Raw genomic sequence first — 21581 nt, 5'->3', positions numbered from 1 at the left:
TTCCAGCATGTAATACTCCATCCCCCCACAAGCACAGTAGGTCCCAGCATGCCATGTTCTATCAATCCTGCTCCCAAGCACCACATGGGGATAGCATCTCCCATCATGCAACATTCCACCCTATGTCATGGGGATGGCCCTTGGCCACATGCACAGCTCCATGCTGCCCTGAGTGTGCCTTAAGGGAAAGGCATGTTTCAAACTGTAACACTTCCTCTCTGCCCCGGTCTCTGTCTCACCTTGAGCTCCCAGCACACATTGCTTCATTTGACTCTGAATGCCTAGGGGATGGACCTTCCAAGCATTCAATGCTTCATCCAACTCAAAGTGCCCCCAGGGGGTGGCAGCTTCTACCATGCAACATTCTGGTCTGAGGAGCTTCTATGGAAATAAGAAGTCTCTGCATTGCTCTGTTCTACGTGGGTCCCTAACATCATACGTTATTATGAGCTGACCTGCCTCAATGGAGCCTAGGAATGGCACTAGGGTGACCAGATGTCCCAATTTTATAGGGACAGTCCTGATATTTGGGGCTTTTTCTTATATAGGTGCCAATTACCCCCCAGCCCCGTCCTGATTTTTCACACTTACTGTCTGGTTGCCCAAAATGGCGCAACATTCAATGTTTTTAATCATGATCCAAAGCTGCCTGCAGAGATGGAATGGAGAGGGAGCTGTCCAGCTTTGGATTCCTCATCTTCATCTTTCAAAGATAGCAAAAAAAAATAATAATACAAATTTGCGCTTTTATATATTTCTATACTCTGCAATATACTTTGGGACAAGGGAATTCCCACATTGGATCACAGCAATGGGCTATCTAATCCAATATTTTGTTTATGACAATAGACAGTACTAGCTACTTCACAAAAATATGCAAGAAACTCTGCCATGGAAAGTTATGGAATAAGCTGCCTGTAGAGAAAGTTTCTTCCTAATCTCCATCATATGGTATTGGTTTATACCTTGAAGAACAGGACCTTATATCCCTTCCAAACACTTGGTGTTTTTTAAAAAAAAGTATTAACCCCTTTTTATCTTCAAAGGACCATGCAAACATTAATGCATTCTCTCTACACCTTGCTGAGATAGGTAGATATTACTGTTATGCCGGGGATTGGGTTAAACCTCATAGAAGCTGGTTGGTGTACCCATCACTTTTCATTCGGAACAAACATAAGAAATAATCAAGCTCCTTCACAGATTATATCCCTGAAACAATAGAAGTCACTATCTAAAACACAGGCCATGCACAGATGGGCAGCTACTGATCTATTTGGGGCATGGGGTAATGTTTATTTTGGAGCTCTGTGTGAGCGAGCAAGAAGTAGAGAAACACCATGGGAGAGGACAGAGAAGGCATCAACGAAGCACCAAACACAGCCACAGAAGGACTGGCAGTGTGGCTCTGAGAAAAAAAACCTAAGAGAGAAAGAGCTTTTGGGCTAAGTGCTGTCTGGAAGCGGCTTAGAACTGTGGACAAAGAAACTTGACTCCTACTGTGTTCAAAATCCTGTTTATCTTATACATTCCTGGTAAATAAACAAGACTGCATCAAAGAAATACCTGACTCTGTGATCAATTTCTCCCCCCTAACAGAAACAACCTGCAAGACCCTGAATTTTGGCTAACCACTTGAGTCAAAAAGGGTAACATTATTATTCCTATGTAGGTGGGGAAAATGAGACAGAGAGGTGAAGTGGGGCATCCCTGGGATTAGGGCTTAGGAGAACCTAGCTCCCAGTCACATGCTCAAGCCACTTGGCCATTCTGCTTTATCCCTCACTACATCTACCTGGTGGCTGCAATCCTGCTCCTAACCAGCATTTCACCTAGTTCAAAAACAGAAGCCATGTTTTACACCAGTGGCGTCCATTCTATGACCCTCAGTGGTGACCGTATTAAGAAGAAAATGTGCATTTTATTATTAATTTAAAATGTGTTCACTGAGCTGTAGCCCCAGGAATACCTGCTTCAGCCCTGTCACTCCACAGAAGAGATAGGGACACCATTTCCCCAACTGCCTCCCACTGTTTCCCCTGAAGTTTCAGGGGCAGCTCTGGTGTGAGCCAAGTGCATTCTGAGCAGCTGCTCCTCCTTCCCTGCTGCAGCTGGCTTCTGGCTGCATGGCAGGGGGGAGAGAACAGTTCGGGCAGCTCTATTGCCTGCTTTTCCACCAAGGTGTGGGAGCCCCAGAGAGAGCAGAAAAGGAATTCAACAGGCTCTGCCTGTGGAGGATAATCCAGGAGCAGGAAAAAGAAGAAGCTGAGATCCAGCTCCTTCATTTTGTGCTCCAGCCCAGCCTGGGCACTGATCTAGAGTTGCTAGTTGGCAACAGTCCCCGGTGGTCCATGCACCAGCAGGAGAATAGCCAGAGCCCTGTGTACTCCAGCCACACCTCCTCCATGCACTAACCACCCACCTCAGGTTGGGAGGTGTAGCTGGCTCCCCCAAGATCATTCCCAAGAAGGGACTTGTGGATGGTTTCCCCTCCTTTTCTTGCAGCCTGAAAGCTGCAAAGGGAATGAAACAGCAGAAAGTGCCCTAATGTAGCAATTGTGGCCCATTGGCCTTTTTTTGTCTGCCCCTTCAGCTGAAAAAGTTGGACACCTTTGCTTGATGATTTGGGAACATCAGAAAAGGCAACAAAACACAACACAAACCTGATGTGACATATTTAGTTCTCCATTTTATACAACAATAACACCAGAGAAGTTGAAAAGTTCTTCTTTTTTTAAATTAGGTTAAATTAAGATATGCTGCTTTGTGTTTTTGTTTTTCCAGACAGAGCACTGCCTTCAAGGTGTTTAATTACATTTCTAAAACAATTTAGCACATGTACGAACGCAGAGAACCCAGCCTCTGTACAGAGCCATAATTCAATCAAGGCATAGTCAGCCTAAACTTGAGAAATTGGCATTGAAGGAGTTATAAGGCAGAAAATTATTGTAAAGATGGGGTCCAGCTAGATTATAATTTTTATTTTTATCAGGACTGGAAGTAATAATTTAAAGAAAATGACTCTTTTATGGCCATAAGAAAAATAGAATTTAATATCTACAGTTATAGAAGGAAAACTAGAGTGCGATGGATAGTACTCACGACAAAACAGTTTGGCACGATAATTAAGTTTATTTGTACAGCCTCCAGCCTATCTTTTAAAGAAGACTGAATTTTTCTCTCACTCTAGAAAGCACTTCCCTCTTAGCTGCAGGAGCAGTTAGGATACATTTCTTGTGCTGGACTATCATTCCGGTTTGCAGACAATAAGTCCTCTCTCTGTTTTAGAACTCCTAAAAACCTATCATTTCTAGACACAACAGCAAGAAGAGGCTATAGAAGGCAGATGGAATAAAGGAGTTGTAATGCTGTCAGACAATTTTAGTTGTATTGTTGTTGGTATTGTCAAAACAATCCTGTTTCAATTGGAAGGAAGGGATACTAGATTTAAGCATATACTTAAAACTCTCTGTAAACCAGACACCTAGTGTGCAGATATTAATTGCAATGTAGAGGTAACGACAACAAAGAACAGGCAGAAATGCCACTTTAAAAGAAATCCTTTGCCTCCAAAAGGACAGTCCATGGCTGACAGAAAGAGGTGCCATTTTTCAGTGCAGTGTTAAAAGATTTCTGTCTCTTTATGTTGGCGTTTAGCCTACTTCATTGTGGTTCAGCTTTTGGGGCCTGATCTTCTGAGATGCTGAGTGCCTGCTGGGAATTATGGGCTCATACTGTTCTCCAGCTTCTATGCTCTTCCCAGTTCATGTTCCCTTTCTCCTGTAGCCCAGCCACTGCAGAGGGGACCATATCCATTTACCTGTCTTCTCCTTCATGAAGCTCCAATGTGCCTTTTTCTTCCCACACAATGTAGAAAGGCTATATTTGTGTAGAGGCCTAGATGAGGCATATAGACCTTCCAGGCCAGCCCACAGACACCTCAGACAGAGTCCATAATTTGATCTGATTGGGAATTGGATAAAGAAATCAACACATTTAGACAGACTGGTGTATATGCAAACCATAGCCAAAGCTTTCCACAATACTGAGATCCAGACACCCTGGGAAGGAGAAAGATCACTCTGTTTCACTAGAAAGACAAGCCCTGAAAGCTTATAGTCACTAAGAGAGTAGAAGGCACCTGGATGGATATTTGATGCATTGACTTTGGCAATGGAGGATACATAGTCATGCCAACAAAGTTATTGAAATACAGTTGGCATTTAGAGCCCTGAGGCAGCTTCCCAACCAAAGAACTGGCCCTTACAACAAATATACTGGACATTCCTTTGGTTCGTATGTAGTTATATAACTGTTATAACTTGGTATTGTCTCTATGGCTCTTTACATTCCTACAGCATTTTGCCAGTCATGAGGAGCCATGAGGTCGTATTTTATTAAAGAATATTACAGAGTGAGTCACTGTGTTCGCTCTCCTCCCATAGGTACCTTATATTCATTGTTTCTTTGTGCTTATTCTTAACCTGAAATACAAGCCCTCTAAACTAGGAAATACATGTTTTGCTGTATGTGCAGAGAGGGGAAAATCAATGGGCTAGATCCTCAGTTGATGTAAATCAGTGCATCTTCATTGCTGAGGATCTTGCCCAGTGGGTCTAAAAGCTTGACAACTCACAGAACAGAAAGCAGCATATCTGAGACCAGAACCTGTGAATTAAGGAGTATCTGTGACCCTAAGAGTCCCTTAATGCCCACTGCAGAGGACGCCCTGTACTGTAACTCATATTAGGACTGACACACTCACTAATCCCAAGGTTCTATTATCATAATATGTATCCAAAACGTATCGTGTGCGGTATATATAAACTGGTAGCACACTGGTCAGGAATATCATTGTGTGATGGATATATGGATTGTGTATAAAGAATTATATATATGTGCTGGGAATATGTTCTTAAAATGTGTTTTGGAGGCAGTGAAAAATTCAAGTCTGCCCTAGAAAAGGATTGTGGCTTTACCTGGATAACTGACTTGAATACAGGTGGAAGGCAATGAAAGTACATTTACATATAAGGTAAATAAAGCAGTCACGTTAACAACTGAGCACACTGGGGGACAGAATCCGCACCCACAGGAATTCTTCCTGACTCCTGAGGCAAAGACAATGGACTTTGAGGAAATGTAAGGGGAGCAAAAAGACATTCTAGTTATCCATCACCTATGGAACAAAGGGTTTGGCACCTTCTGATTCTGTGAACATTGGACCCTTTAACCTGGAGGGCTAGAGATGCTGAGAACCTGATGTAAGTGAGAAAACTGCTTAGGCAAAGTTCATAACTTGCTAAAATTACTTTTTAGTCACTAGAAAGCATAGAAAGTTCATAACTTGCTAAAACGAAGTTTTAGTCACTAGAAAGCACCTTGTTTTGTTTGTAACAAGGCCTGTTTCATTTTCTCGTGCTTAGTATCACTTACATCTCTGTTCTTTATTAATAAATGTATTCTTAGTTTTACTATAAACCACCTTAGTGCTCTTACATTGAAGTATAGAGTGAGTCCCCAAATAACCTGACACACTGGTGTACACGGTGTCTCTTTGGAGGCAGCTAATTTAATAATTTCTGTGAGTGTCACAGTGAGAGGGACTGGACACTACAGAGAGACATCTCTGGAGAACTTGTGAACTGGGGTTCACTGATTGTTACCTGCAAGGCAAGGTTTAGACTGGCAAAGTCTCAAGGCGTTTGCTGGTAAAGTGGACAGATGAGTGTGGCAGGGAGCTCAATCTTGCTAAGGCAGAGAGGTAACAATGGCTTAAGTTTCTGGGCTGCCCTGAGGAGAGCGTCACAGCACCATCATGAGCTAACATGTTTGCACTCTACCTCTAGTACACAGAAGAGATCCATAGTCTGAATTTAGACTGAAGTCCAGGGATATACAGTACAAGCCTCACTAAAAATTTAAATTGCCATTTTCTGCTAGCAGAACAGACAGACATTTTCATGATATAAAAGGAAACAAAAAACAAAACAACCCCTCCCCCCTGTCTCTCTCAAGTGGGCTCATAGGTGCTGGAACTAGGGGTGCTGTCGTACCCCCTGGTTTGAAGTGGTTTCCATCATATACAGGGTTTACAGTTTGGTTCAATGGCTCTCAGCACCCCCACTATACAAATTGTTCCTGCATCCCTGAGTTGGCTTATCAATTTCATAAGCAAAAGGAAAAAAAGTCATTCAACAGCTGAGATAAAAATCTGTTCCTCTTCTACAAAATTCTGGTTTTGGAGAAATCAGATAAAGAGCTTTCGTAACAAGAGGAGCCTTGCTTCAATATGATGAAAGGCTGGGTCTCAGCAGCTCCAAATTGTCCCTTGCCAGAGGAATATAAAACAACAATGCAGAAGTTGTGCAAAACCTGGAACATAACGGGAAATTGCATGGAGGAAATAACTGACATGGCATTACTTCTTTCTCTCCAAGAAATACAGTAGACTGCAAGATTTTTCATCACTAAGGCCAACGTTTTTAGAAGCGACTGGTGAATTTGGATGCTGCACTTTTGGGGCGGTCCCATTTCATACACCCTGCATTTGATTTTTTGGAAGTGCTGAGCACCCACGATTCCAGCTGAAATCAGAGGAAGTGGCAGGTCTCTGTATGGACATGAAAGAGTTTGAGAGGTCTATAAATTCTTGAATGGTACAGAGAAAGTAAGTGTTATTTACCCCTTTACATAACATAAACACAAGAACCAAGGGTCACCCAGTGAAATTAACAGGCAGCAGAATTAAAACATAAGGAAGTACTTTTTCACACAACACACAGTCAACCCGAGGACTTGTTGCCAGGGGATGTTGTGAAGGCCAAAAGTCTAACTGAGTTCAAAAAAGAATTTGTTCATGGAGGATAGGTCTATCAATATCTATTAGCCAAGGTAGTCAGGCACGGAACTCCATGCTCTGGGTGACCCTAAACCGCTGACTGCTAGAAGCTGGGACTGAACACTGGGATGGATCATTCCATAATTGCTATGTTCTGTTCATTCCCTCTGAAGCATCTGGCACCAGCCACTGTCAGAAGACAGGATACTGGGCGAGATGGACCGTTGGTCTCACCCAGTGTGCCCATTCTTATGTTTCTACATACTTTTCAGCACAGCCAGTCTTGGTTTTTCAGCATGACACGGTAAAATCTGAAAACCTTGGGTCAAATCTGTGTCTTCCTAGTGTTAATGTTAAAATGCCATTTAGGGGGACCAGGATTAGTCTCCCTCTCCTAGGGTGACTAGGCATCCCAATATTATCCAGACCATCCCACTATTAGGGGCTTTGTCCTATATAGGCAACTATTCCCCCCCCCAAAAAAAAAGTCCCGCTTTTTCATACTTGCTATCTGGTCACCTTCCCTTGTCCCTAAGAAGTTGGTGTTACTAGCTATGTACCTGATTTTAATCTCACAGTGCCATAACTCAGGAGCAAGTCCAATGAAGCCAACTTCAGCCCCTTCTAATATCCCTTTGTGCCACCTGAGTGGAGTAAAGGAACATTGAACCAGCTCCAAAGGGGGTGTTGAGGGTTGCACTAACCTGGGATGAAAAGCGCTACACACTGTAAATGAGAGATCATCGTCCTCACTGAACTCTCCCCTTTGCAATGCAAAGGGATCCATCTTTCAGAGAAAAAGATGTTTTTTCCCCTTCAATTGCAAAGCTCATTTCCCTTAAATCTTAATGGCTTTGAACTCGACTGCTATGATATATGCCAAAAGAAATCAAGGTACCTTGGGGCAATCAAGAGGGATGACTTAATATTTCCATTCCAGAGTATGTCTTAGGGAAAAAGCAGCATTTCCAAAAAGAGTTAAGTCATTTAAACCCTACATTGCAGTTAAAATAGCAGAGTAGAGTGCTATATACTGACTGTCCTCAGGTGACCACTAAAGCTCTGTTAAAATCATTTGTCAACTTTACCGTAACTTCTGCTGCAGGGCAATGCAGGTCAGCCGGTGCCCTTTGGGCAATTATATTAAGATTAATATACAGTTCCAGAGTATTTCACAGCTCAGCTGATCGCAGCCTCTTTCTTTTAGTGATCTCAAACTGCCAGAGTATCGATTAGAGTAAATGCTTCAGATGTTTTGCATGGATGTTGTAGAGTGAAGTAGGACAAGCACTTGAACCAGAGATTTCCAGTGTAAGCAGAATTCAAAGTTGTTTCAGTGAGGCCAGAAAAGCCTGAGGGGGAAAAAACAGATAAGGGGAGTAGGGCAGATGTTTCGCCAGCTAAATATATTTCTTTTCCCTACAGAGGAGAGTAAAAGTTGTCAAAGCTCTTTGCTATGTGTTGCTTTGCCAATTGAGGGAATTACTCTTTCCCCTGTACAGACATTAAGCAATACAGTAAAATAGATACACTGTGGAACTCACATTTCCAGAGTGTGAGTTCCTGTATCAGATCATTAGCATCAAGAAGAGACATTACTTCAGATTTAAAATGATCAGGGTGAAGCATAAGCCAAAGCAATACAAGAAAAATAATATCTTTATTTCCATATCTCCACAGGCTGATATGAAAATCCTCTTTTTTTCTAGTAATAAATAAATAAATACATCTGCATATTCAAAATACAGGGGATGTTTTTATTTTGTAGTCAACTCTTTTTAGTCTTTGTAGAGGTGTCAGTCCCAATGTGCTGGCCAAATTCCAACTCAGCTAATTATAGTCTGCCAACTGTACTCAAGTCCTTCTATCGTTTCAGGTGGGTATGGGATTTTTCGCTTCCTGTCATGAATAGCGGCAGCATTGCTGCATACTGGTGAACAGCGGCCATGTTTCACCCCAGAGGTGGCTGCACTCCAATGGTGAGCAAAGTAATTCTTCGGATTATTATATCTAGGGACAAATGCAGACTGGAGTGAGTGGGTGCAAACACTCAGGGATGTCTCTGGGCCACATTCAGTGGCAACACAAATATGTACACGCATTTAAATAGGTTTAAGTGGGAGAATTGCACATGCTGCACTGATCTGGCATTCAGTGGCTGGGTAAATAAGTGTACTTTGCTCACCAAGGCAACGTAAGGGAAAAGGGATATAGAGAAAAAGCAACAGAAAGATGTATAATAAACGACTACCACACACACTTAACTTATACCCCCACAATCTCCAAACTGAACCTTGTTCTAAATCCATGAGTTGGTTGAGTTCAGGATCCTGACGCAGGGAAGAAAGGTAAGCAGCAGGATACGGACCCTGGACTTCAGGAAAGCAGACTTCGACTCCCTCAGGGAACGGATGGCCAGGATCCCCTGGTGGACTAACTTGAAGGGGAAAGGAGTCCAGGAGAGCTGGCTGTATTTCAAGGAATCCCTGTTGAGGTTACAGGGACAAACCATTCCGATGAGTCGAAAGAATAGTAAATATGGCAGGCGACCAGCTTGGCTTAATGGTGAAATCCTAGCGGATCTTAAACATAAAAAAGAAGCTTACAAGAAGTGGAAGGTTGGACATATGACCAGGGAAGAGTATAAAAATATTGCTCGGGCATGTAGGAATGATATCAGGAGGGCCAAATCGCACCTGGAGCTGCAGCTAGCAAGAGATGTCAAGAGTAACAAGAAGGGTTTCTTCAGGTATGTTGGCAACAAGAAGAAAGCCAAGGAAAGTGTGGGCCCCTTACTGAATGAGGGAGGCAACCTAGTGACAGAGGATGTGGAAAAAGCTAATGTACTCAATGCTTTTTTTGCCTCTGTCTTCACTAACAAGGTCAGCTCCCAGACTGCTGCGCTGGGCATCACAAAATGGGGAAGAGATGGCCAGCCCTCTGTGGAGATAGAGGTGGTTAGGGACTATTTAGAAAAGCTGGACGTGCACAAGTCCATGGGGCCGGACGAGTTGCATCCGAGAGTGCTGAAGGAATTGGCGGCTGTGATTGCAGAGCCATTGGCCATTATCTTTGAAAACTCGTGGCGAACGGGGGAAGTCCCGGATGACTGGAAAAAGGCTAATGTAGTGCCAATCTTTAAAAAAGGGAAGAAGGAGGATCCTGGGAACTACAGGCCAGTCAGCCTCACCTCAGTCCCTGGAAAAATCATGGAGCAGGTCCTCAAAGAATCCATCCTGAAGCACTTGCATGAGAGGAAAGTGATCAGGAACAGCCAGCATGGATTCACCAAGGGAAGGTCATGCCTGACTAATCTAATTGCCTTTTATGATGAGATTACTGGTTCTGTGGATGAAGAGAAAGCAGTGGATGTATTGTATCTTGACTTTAGCAAAGCTTTTGACACGGTCTCCCACAGTATTCTTGTCAGCAAGTTAAGGAAGTATGGGCTGGATGAATGCACTATAAGGTGGGTAGAAAGCTGGCTAGATTGTCGGGCTCAACGGGTAGTGATCAATGGCTCCATGTCTAGTTGGCAGCCGGTATCAAGTGGAGTGCCCCAAGGGTCAGTCCTGGGGCCGGTTTTGTTCAATATCTTCATAAATGATCTGGAGGATGGTGTGGATTGCACTCTCAGCAAATTTGCGGATGATACTAAACTGGGAGGAGTGGTAGATACGCTGGAGGGGAGGGATAGGATACAGAAGGACCTAGACAAATTGGAGGATTGGGCCAAAAGAAATCTGATGAGGTTCAATAAGGATAAGTGCAGGGTCCTGCACTTAGGATGGAAGAATCCAATGCACAGCTACAGACTAGGGACCGAATGGCTAGGCAGCAGTTCTGCGGAAAAGGACCTAGGGGTGACAGTGGACGAGAAGCTGGATATGAGTCAGCAGTGTGCCCTTGTTGCCAAGAAGGCCAATGGCATTTTGGGATGTATAAGTAGGGGCATAGCGAGCAGATCGAGGGACGTGATCGTTCCCCTCTATTCGACATTGGTGAGGCCTCATCTGGAGTACTGTGTCCAGTTTTGGGCCCCACACTACAAGAAGGATGTGGATAAATTGGAGAGAGTCCAGCGAAGGGCAACAAAAATGATTAGGGGTCTAGAACACATGACTTATGAGGAGAGGCTGAGGGAGCTGGGATTGTTTAGCCTGCAGAAGAGAAGAATGAGGGGGGATTTGATAGCTGCTTTCAACTACCTGAAAGGGGGTTCCAAAGAGGATGGCTCTAGACTGTTCTCAATGGTAGCAGATGACAGAACGAGGAGTAATGGTCTCAAGTTGCAGTGGGGGAGGTTTAGATTGGATATTAGGAAAAACTTTTTCACTAAGAGGGTGGTGAAACACTGGAATGTGTTACCTAGGGAGGTGGTAGAATCTCCTTCCTTAGAGGTTTTTAAGGTCAGGCTTGACAAAGCACTGGCTGGGATGATTTAACTGGGAATTGGTCCTGCTTCGAGCAGGGGGTTGGACTAGATGACCTTCTGGGGTCCCTTCCAACCCTGAGATTTTATGATTCTATGATTCCATTAACCACAAGAAAACAAAGGCCAAAAGCTGCTCTCAGTTACACGGGTGCAAATCTGGAGTAACTGAAAACAGAATGTGCCGCGGGAGCCTATTCATAAGGTACTCGTAGGCAGAAGCTCAAGCAGTCCAGTGAGGAAGGAGGAAGAACCCTTGGCAGGGCTGGCTGAGGAGGAGTACTGGGCTGGAGGAAGACTGTATTGGAGTTGGGGCTGGGCAAAGCGTTGATGGATCACTCCAGGCTCCAATTACTCTTTCTCCACTGTTGTTACACATCCCTATGCACCGTTGTGTCGTTTGCTCTTTACACTGCAGGGTTAAATAACTGTGCTTAGTAACTAGACATAATACACAGAGTCTAGCTACTTACACACACTCCTGCTCTGAAAAAGTTCTCAACAAAGACAGAGTGCCACCAAAGGGCTTACATGCTGTTTTTAATGGGATACTCCCCAATTCCTATACATGGTGTGTACGAACGGTGAGAGTTGGCGACTGGAGTCAGGCGTTTAGGGTTCTAGCTCCCGGGGCTGCCACTGACTCGATACATGACCTTGAGTCCATCATTTGGGGATTGGTCCTGCTTTGAGCAGGGGGTTGGACTAGATGATCTCCTGAGGTCCCTTCCAACGCTGATATTCTATGATTCTATGATTCAACTGCTCTGTGCCTCTGGGAAATGGGGCTAATATGTAGATCTTCAAAAGCAAGGTGCTATAAAACAGTAAAACTCTTTTCCCTCGCAGGAATCTCCAGCTGCAACATCACACCCAGTACATAAAAAGTCCCATGGAATGCGTAAAGCTTGCATAGCTTGACAGATGTAACCAATTAAACTTCATAGGACATTTCCCTTTCCCATCCCCACCCAAAATTTATAAACAGAATGATGCAGGGGGAAAAAAAACTTCCAAAGATCCCTGCTTAGTCCAAATAATTCCCTTGTTAGAACCCGAATAAAACTGTATAAGGCTGGGGATTTTATATTATATATATATTACAGCCAGAACTAGTGGCCAGGCAATTGAGAAGACACACTTAATAGGTCTATGCTTAAAACTGATGGGTGATGGAATATATTTTTAAAACCAGTCATCTACTGGGCTGCATCATTCATGCATGCTGCACACTGATTAAAGAGGGGTGGAGGCTTTATAACAGAGGCTCAGGCTAGATTGCCAGGCTGTAAAACAGAAAACCTGAACTGAAGCAGATTACAAACATAGAATTATAATCAAAACTGACCCCATACACAATGACAGTTCCATTCAGTCTAGCTAAGAAAAAGAAAAGAGAAAAAGCTGCAACGTATTATCCTCCCTGGCTTTCTTTAAAAATCAATGGAGTTCTAGCCAGGACACAAAACACATTGTACATACCTGGCTGCACAGGCTGCTTGAGGCTCTTCACAGGGGCTAGTTAGCACTGAAAGCAGGGTGTCGTTGATCATTTTACTGCCTGTTAGTAGAGGAAAAGCAACCTCACCTACTTCGATCTTTTTTTTTTTTTCCAGAGCATGTCCACTCAACAGCCTTTAATCTCAACTCACGTTTCTCCCCACTCCCACCACTTTAACTCTGAAGTCTTCTGTCTTCAGCTTGGACTGCAGAGAGGCTACTTCATTGGTCAGGGCCTTATGCTCGGTCTCCAAGGTCTTCTTGCCACTGTTTAGAGTGGAGATGTCCCGTGACTGCTTGTACTTACTCACCACTTCATCAAAGTGGCGATACAGGCCCAGTCTCTTGTTCACCAAGGTGAGAACTTGCACTGTTATGCAGGCCACCTTCATCCTAGCTTCAGCAGCTGGATCCTCGGTGATGGAAAAGTTGAGCCTCACATAGAAGATCACTGTGAAGAACAAGATGTAAAAGGCTCCAACCACCAACAGAAGCTCCTGCAGCATCAGGATCTTGGAAGGTTGTTGCTTTGTGTCTGCGTCAATTTGCCAAATGTTTTTCCAGCTATCACTTTGACGTGAGCTCCAGCATCCAAGATAATCCTCAAGGGTTGTGGGACACAGTGACTGAGTGTAGGTAGGCTGCACACCATCGATATTCAACACATGTGGTAAAGGACCTCACAGTTTAGCTGTCCACTGCTGCCCTTTCAACAACCTACACCAGTGGTAAGTAGCATCTGCACCTGCAGACTCTAAGGCCTAGTCTACACTAAAAATGTAGGTCGACATAAGCCACGTTAAGTCGACCTAATAATGTTTGTTTCTACACTACCGAGTCCCTTCCACCGACTTAAATGGCCTGTAAAGTCGACGTCAGTACTCTACCTCTGTGAGAGGCGTAGCGCTTGATTCGACATCCATGGGTCGACGTGGGGATAGTGTATACACTGTGTTGTGTAATTCAACTGAATTGGCCTCCAGGAAGTTGCCCCACAGTGCTCCACTGTGACCGCTCTAGAGAGCGCTTTCAATTCCACAGCACGTCAGCCAGGTACACAGGAAACAGCCACTCCCCTGTTAAAGCCCCGGGAACTTTTGAATGTTAATTTCCTGTTTGATCAGCTTGGAGTACTGGCCAGTACAGCTGATCACGGAGACTCAAGGCCACAAATGTGCTCCAGCATGAAGTACACAGGAGGTGGTGGACGCTGACATCTATCCCAGGATGGCGCGGAGCATGGGGGAGAAGGGCTACAGCAGGGACACGCAGCAGTGCCATATGAAAATAAAGGAGCTTCGGCAAGCGTACCAGAAGACAAAGGAGCTGAACGGTCTGCCCCAGAGACATGCCGCTTTTATGAGGCGCTGCAGGCAATTCTCTGTGGCGATCCCACCACTACCTCAAAACGCTCCTTGGATACCTCCCCAGAGCCCCGGGCGACCTGGAGCAACAGTGAGGAGGACATTGTTGATGAGGAGGAGGAGGAAAATGTGAGGCAGGCAAGCGGAGGATCCGTTCTCCCCGACAGCCAAGAACGGTTTCCAAGCCTGGAGCCCATCCCTTCACAGGGCTAGCTGGCGGCGGAGGGCGATGCCAGGGAAAGCACCTCTGTTGAGTACACCTTTCCAATCAAACCTTAGGGCATGGGCGGCGAGTATCGTAGGCAGGGGGAGGCTGTGCCTCCCCAAACATCCTAGCGTGGCCCCGCCCATGCTCTGCCCCCCGGCCAGGCCTCCTCCTGCAGTTTCCTGCCAGTGCTCTGCCCTGGCTTAAGCCGGCCGCGCTGGTGCTGCGTTGCCCGCCTGGCGCTCTGACTGCGCCACCGGGAGCACCGGAGCGGGGGGCTCTGCAGCCACACCACCTGGTGCTCTAGGGCTGGCCACCAGGCCCATAAATTGCTGGGAGCACTGCAGCCATGCTGCTCCGCCGCCTGGGGGCTGGGGGCGCTGCTGAGACCTTGCCGCCCCCCCCCCCCGGCACGGGGGGCCATGGTGGGGGTGCTGGGCTCCTGCAGGGGAGGGGAGCAGATGGGAAGGGGCGGGGCCTCAGGCAGAAGGGGAGGGGCCAGGGGCTAGCCTCCCCCAGTGGCTGGGTCACCGGCTGCCCGTGTCTTAGGGGTTACATGCTATTATTTTTTTATGTTTAATCTGAACAAAGAAGTGGGTGCAGTGGGTATCGGTGGCCACTCCGGCTACGCAGAGGGTGCTTGCTGAAAAAGACTGTTTATGTGCACGGGGATGGCCCAGGAATCCTCCATGGAGATCTCTAGGAAGCTTTCATGGATGTACACTCTGCAATCCTTTGCACAAGGTTTCTGGGAAGGGCTGCTTTATTTTGTCCAGCACTTAAGACGCTTTCCCATGCCACTCCAGTATTAACACAGCTGGTATCATGGTAGCACACAGCACTGCAGCAGAAGGACCAGGTGTGTACCCAGATGCTTGCAGCATCTGCTCTTTTGCTGCCTCTGTTACCCTTGGGAGAGTGATATTGCATGTGGTCACCTCGGGGAAACGGGGGGATTTTCAATGCTAGCCCTTAAACCTCAAAACAATTCAACAAGTAATCCGCCCCCTGTTTGGTGAACTCTGGGTCACACAACCACACTGTGATGGGGTGAACCCCCCTGCTGGGGTTCCACCTGATGTGCTGGGTCCCACTGAGCCCGCCCTTTCCACCAGCCTGGGTTTCCTCACCCTGTTCTTGCTGTGCTAGGCTCTCAAGCCTTCTCTAGCACACAGACAGGTAAGGCCACACCCAGCTGTAGACACAGACTGAACTCAGCTTTGTGTGGGAGGACTTAGCTAGGGGAATAGCCAGCACTCACATGCACACCTCCTTTGGGGTACAAACCCCAAATAATATGGTCTTGCACTGTATAGAAAGATCTGTACAGGGCAAGCTCATAAAAATTTTCCCCCTCCCTCAATGTGGAGGGAGATATGCACAGCTTCCCCTCCGCCCCTGGATATGAATTGCACAAACTAATGTTTTAGTCCCATAGGGCATTGCAAGCCCAATCCAAAATCCTACTTGGCTACATTCACTGTGTGATAGCTACCCAGACTGCAGTGCTCCATGTGTCGATACAAGCCCTGCTAGCGAGGATGCACTCTGCTGCCACAATGAGCGTAGTGTAGACATGCAAGATCGACTTGCTTAAAAATTGGTGGCTCGATGTCAACTTACATGAAGTCAACTTAACTTTGTAGTGTAGACATGGCCAAAGTAGCAGCATCCAGTAGCCTCTCAAAACATAGATTGGAAGAGCCCTTCAGAAAGCTGCAAGTCCCAGCAAGTACTTGCCAAAGACAACTTCTGGTGGCCTTGAATGCCCCGTAAAGGTAGGTAAGGAAGGCCAACCATGCGCTTTATAAATCTCCCCCAACCTGAGGCTTCTACCTTTTTAGCCCATAAAGTGACTCCAGTTCTGGAATCAGAAGTTTTGAGAGACCAAAGAAGAACTCCTGTGCTCAGACAGGCATTGCTGGGAGTAGGGACAGCAGTAGAAGAAAGCACACTGGTGCAAATGGCTGGTTGCATGCCGAATGTAGACTTAGGGGTAAAGAGAAAATCTCCTATAATTCTAGTGTGTGGAGAATCCATCCTAGGGCCTGCTCACTGAGCTGGACCTGTGCCCAGCTTTGAACCTCAAACCTTGTGAGACAAGGCGCATTTTGCCACAGGCACACAGCATTTGGCTCCAGGATGTGGTGGATTTGCCTTCAATAGAAGATTTCTGTAGCTCAAGCAGAAGCTATGGGCTTGATGCACAAATTGCTGGGGAGGCTCTCTGTGCTATGCACTTAGGTTCCCAGCTGGCCTTAAAATCTATTCTCATTACACAGCCACAAACTACCCTTACAGTTGCATTAATTATTATTATTATTATCAACAACTGCCAAGAGCGTTCTAGAAATGCAGGTAAAGCATAAGCCCCGTGGCATAATACTAGTTCAATATTCAGATTCCAATTGTAAAGCAGCATTTATTAGAAACCACAGGGAATTTGTGACTTTGTTCACATTGCTTGAAGTTAAGATGCTCCAAGGACTCTCATCAGCTCCCAAAAGGCCATGATGCAATACGGTGCTTGGAATAAGAATCTGAAAGTGAGTTCATTAAAAAAAAAAAAATCACTTGTAAGAGATTGACTGAACTGCACTTAATTAAAACTGCAGGAGCAAGCGGTAGAAGGAAAAGTTTTTGTGGAACCAGAGGTCCAGGACTCCACCCCGCCCACTCTAAGGAGAGTAACAAATTACAATGATTACATAGTCAGAGCAAATCCTTGTTGCCAATCACAGCTGTTTGTGGAGGCAGAGGATTATACAGATTAACCCTTTCCCAGATGTCTCATACATCTGTGCCGCACTGATGGCAAAACACAGACAGAGGTATGATTTAGGCAATTTTATGATGCTCTGGGTCTGCATTAAGGAAGCTCAAGTGACGGCTGCAGTCACCAGCATCATGCAATAGGCATCTAGAGTTTCCGCAGGCTGTTGGCTAGCCAGATGGAAAACATATGTTTCTTACGCTGGCTTTTGCTGTGAATAAGCAATACTCCTAACTTGTTTACAGCTGCCTCAATCATCTGCTGCTTCCGGGTCAGGTACAGGATTAAAACCACCTGATTTTGAGCCCAGCAACATTGCACTTCCTTGTACAAGATGTACAAAGAGAATTGGAAACACATGTAACTGGGTCGATTTCTTTGAGCCCACAGTGGTTCCTTTGTATCTCACGATCTCAACCAGATTACTCTAGCTTCCCTTAGAATAATCATATCATCGACTTGCATGGCATTATTCAGCCAAGGCACTTGAAAACTTGAAGGAGTAGTTTGTACAGGTGATCCTGTGCAAGCGAAGCTACAGAAACCGAGGTCAATCTTTAGATGGGAGACCTTGAAGCAGCAAGTGATTCAACACACGTCATTCTTCCCTAGAGTTAGTACCGAGCTGCTGGCTCACTACATTGGTAGAGGACACTGCACCATCGAAGCTGCCTCTTAACTCAGATGCAAAACCTATTCAAGATTGCATGGAATTTCCCAGCTCTGTCCCAATAGTAATAATGCTGGTATTCATTATTAATGAATGCCTTGCTCTTATTGATATTTAAAAACACTTTACAAAGGATGTCAGTCTCATCCATATTTTACAAATGGGGGCACAGAGCAGGGAAGTGTCTTGTCCAACATGGCACGGTGAGCAAGTGGCAAAGCCAGAATTAGAACCCAGACCTCCTAGGTCCCAGTCCTGTGCTCCGTTCACTCGACCACACTGCCTTTCAAGAGAAGGCTTATCTTTACCCCTAGTCAAATGCAGATAATCATATTCTGCTTATTTACACTGCCTTTGTCCTTCACTTCTTGGCTTAAATGGTAGAGCGGTGCTGCTGTGTGTTACAAGCGTCATGCTCATGGCATGTTCCTATAACCTACTCATTCAATAAACAAACTGCATTTTTAATAAATTAAAATCACACACTCTTAAAGAAGCCCATCACAGGTACAGAAGCTCTCTCGTATGCAGACAGCGGAGCTTGATATCCAAGCTCCATAACTAGAGGATGCCCTCTGCATTAAGGGAGGCTAGGGTTGCCGTCAGCCCTCCAGCTGTCAGGATGGGCACCCGTCTACCATGAGTTACGATCTGCGATGATGCTCAGAGGCACAGGTCGAAGAAGAAGCCAGGCCAAGCCCGTGCAGGACTGCAGCAAACCTGGATGCACCCGAGTAGTCCGTTAAGCCTCGTCCAGGATCTATGCTCAAGCGGACAAGGAAGCAGGTGCAGGAATGGATGCCTGACTTCACCGAGTGCGTTAGATTCTCTTTCCCACCCAGGATTCCATTCTGTAATGACATTTTCCGCTGTGTGGCAACACGGATTGCCCATGTACGGTAAAGGGCAAGTAGCACTCTTGTCTGAGTAGCAAAGGAGGGGGGGAATAGATCAGTTGTGGTCTTGCACCCCAGCCCACAGGAGTGGGGTTTCCGCCCCCAACCATGAGCAGAGCTTTGAGGCGGTGCAACAAGGCACCAAAGGAAAGATCCAAGGACATTCAGCTTAAGTGACAGAGTAACTACCAGCTGTAGAGATAGCAATGTATCTTATTTATTAATTATCTGAGTGGCTGGATCTCATAGGAAGGTGTGGCTCTTAGTCAAAAGAGGAACACCTTAACAAAAATGCGTAATATACTCTACTTTTAACACTGATCATTAGAGGGAGGCTAACGCCTACTTGCATACCATTTCTTGTATCATTTCATGATCTGCTCCCAGTGTTTTTTATTCTGTGTGCTTACTTTTGAAAGCTATTTTACATGCAATACGAGCCTGTAGAGTTAATAAAACCAAGAGAGAATGAGCTGGATTATTTTCTGGCTCATGCATCTTCAACAAAATTACAAGTCCCCATTTTAGAATCTTTATTAAAAGGTGATGCTAGGTGAGCCATAAAGGAAACAGAGGGACTTCCAGATCCCAGCCTGATCTGCAGGTCTGGCAGGGTTGTGTCATTCATACCCTTCTTCCTTGTCAATCACCCTCCCACATGACTTTGCTTCCTTTCAGTTGCAAACTGAACACGCTTGATCAGAAAATCACTGACAGAATACACATTGTTCCCATAACAGCATGCGTACAGACATCAGTAACTATAACCACACTAAAACTGAAAGCTTCATCCATGAAAACGGCACCCTTGAAACCTTAGGTGCCCTGGCCACACTTTTCTATTGGTGCAATAAATTACTCAAACCTTTACAAAAAGAGCCCACTTCCCTTGCACTTTGAAGATCATGTTTCGCGTTGACCTTGCTGAACGACAGTCACTTCTCCCTGAACGAGATTTTGTTCTGCAAGACTTGAGCCATAAGTAATATTTATAAAGCACCGCTCATTCCCCAGCAATTTGCAAATAGTCAGTACAAACATCACCTCTGAAATGCAGCCATCATGGGGTAGAAGTTGAATGCAGTAGACAATTAGTGTAATGCACACTTCACAACACTGGGGAAGATACAGGAACCCCAGGGGGACAAGTAGAAACCTCTGGTATTAAATATGCTATAGGTTTGGTTAAGGTCTCCTTACTATGCGCAAGTAGATTTATTAAACCTGCTTTCTTAACCTAAACTATCTAACAGTGCCTATAAATCCTTTATTACTGTCATTTCAGTTACAATACAGGAACTGAATGTGGTTCAAAGGGACTCTCAACTATTTTTGAAAAATCATCCCTTTGCGTCTGAACATTTCCAACCTACTAGTAATACAGGGAGCACTTATGAGTCCTTACAAGCGAAAGAGATAAGAGGAAAACATCTCCCTTTTCCCTCTAGGGTCTTTATGTCATACATTTGACAGCACTTTGGTTTTTGTAGGTGTTTTTTTTTTTTGTTTTGTTTTTTTTTTACAGTAAGGAGGAGAGAATTTTTTTTTTTTTTTAAGAGAATATGAAACTGATTGTAACAGTACAAAAATTAGCAGGGAGACTTTGAGACAGACTTTTTTTTTTTTAAACTGATTGGATTTCAAAATGACAGCCATCCATTGAAGCTGGTTTCTGAGGAAGATGTCTTAAAAGAACTTTTTTAAAAAGAAACAGAAAAAGATTGCTTCTTAGAGTGCCCCTAAAGGCAGGATCAGACAATACGCATAAGAAGTTTCGCCACCAAAAAAAAAAAATTAAAAAAAAATTCAGGGCTCCAAAGCCATTTGTGAATTGGGGTCAAATTCAACTCTTAGTTTCAGCCAACATTTAAAAAAAAAAAACCACAAAAAAACCCCACAGAATGTTTTATTTTGACCTTTTGTTTCAAAGCCACATTTTGTTTTCAAATTTGGCAAAGTAGGGAAAAGGCACCTGAAAATAGCTGAATGAAAATTTTAAAAAAATATCCATCGACTTTGAGGGTTTTTTTTAAATTTGATACTTTTTTGAATTGGTTTCAATTTGCCTTAAATCTGCATCTCTCATTCCCATTTGGGGGCCCCCAAAATTGGAAAAAAAAAATTACTCAGCTCTGTTTCAGAGTAGCAGCCGTGTTAGTCTGTATCCACAAAAAGAAAAGGAGTCCTTGTGGCACCTTAGAAACTAACCAATTTATTTGAGCATAAGCTTTCGTGAGCTACAGCTCACTTCATCGGATGTACAAGCTAGGTATCCTTACTCCTATATAGTAATCCAAGTGGAGACAGCAAGCCAGACTCTAATCTCCGTTACATCAGTGCAAATCCACTGTCTTCAAGGGAGTTATTCCAGCTTTACACTAGGGTAACCTATAGGGGTTTACTTGCACAAGTAAGGGTTACACTTCACCATTGAAGATTGCAAGATCATGCCTGAAAAATCATTCTGGCTAACAAAGATGGTGGCAGTTATTAAGTGTAGGTTTTTCTAAAGGCAGCATGCTGCTGGAGAAAAACTCTGTATACACAGTTTTGCAAAAAAAGGGGGAAAAACCTATTAAAAACCCACACCTGTAGGACTGTTTCTGAAAAGCATGTGATGCCACTCTTGTAGGGAAGTGATCAGCCTGTAATAATGTAGATGTTCTTGTTGCTATGGGTACATTTTTTAGAAAAGTGACACATTCCATTATAATTTAAATTTCCAGTAACAAAAAAGCTAGCACAATAATAAAAAAAGCCAGAGACATAACTGCTTTATTTGTTACTGTCAGGGATAAAATTGCCCAGGCTGAAGAGATTTAATACTTTCACACATTTTATTACATTAATTAGACCTAAAGCTCATACAAATGGGCATGTAATCAGGAGGCCAAAGACTT

The sequence above is a fragment of the Lepidochelys olivacea genome (genome assembly GCF_965140295.1).
Source record: "Lepidochelys olivacea isolate rLepOli2 genome assembly, chromosome: 19".
NCBI classification, from domain to species: Eukaryota; Metazoa; Chordata; order Testudines; family Cheloniidae; genus Lepidochelys; species Lepidochelys olivacea.
This window is presented reverse-complemented; position numbering follows the sequence as displayed.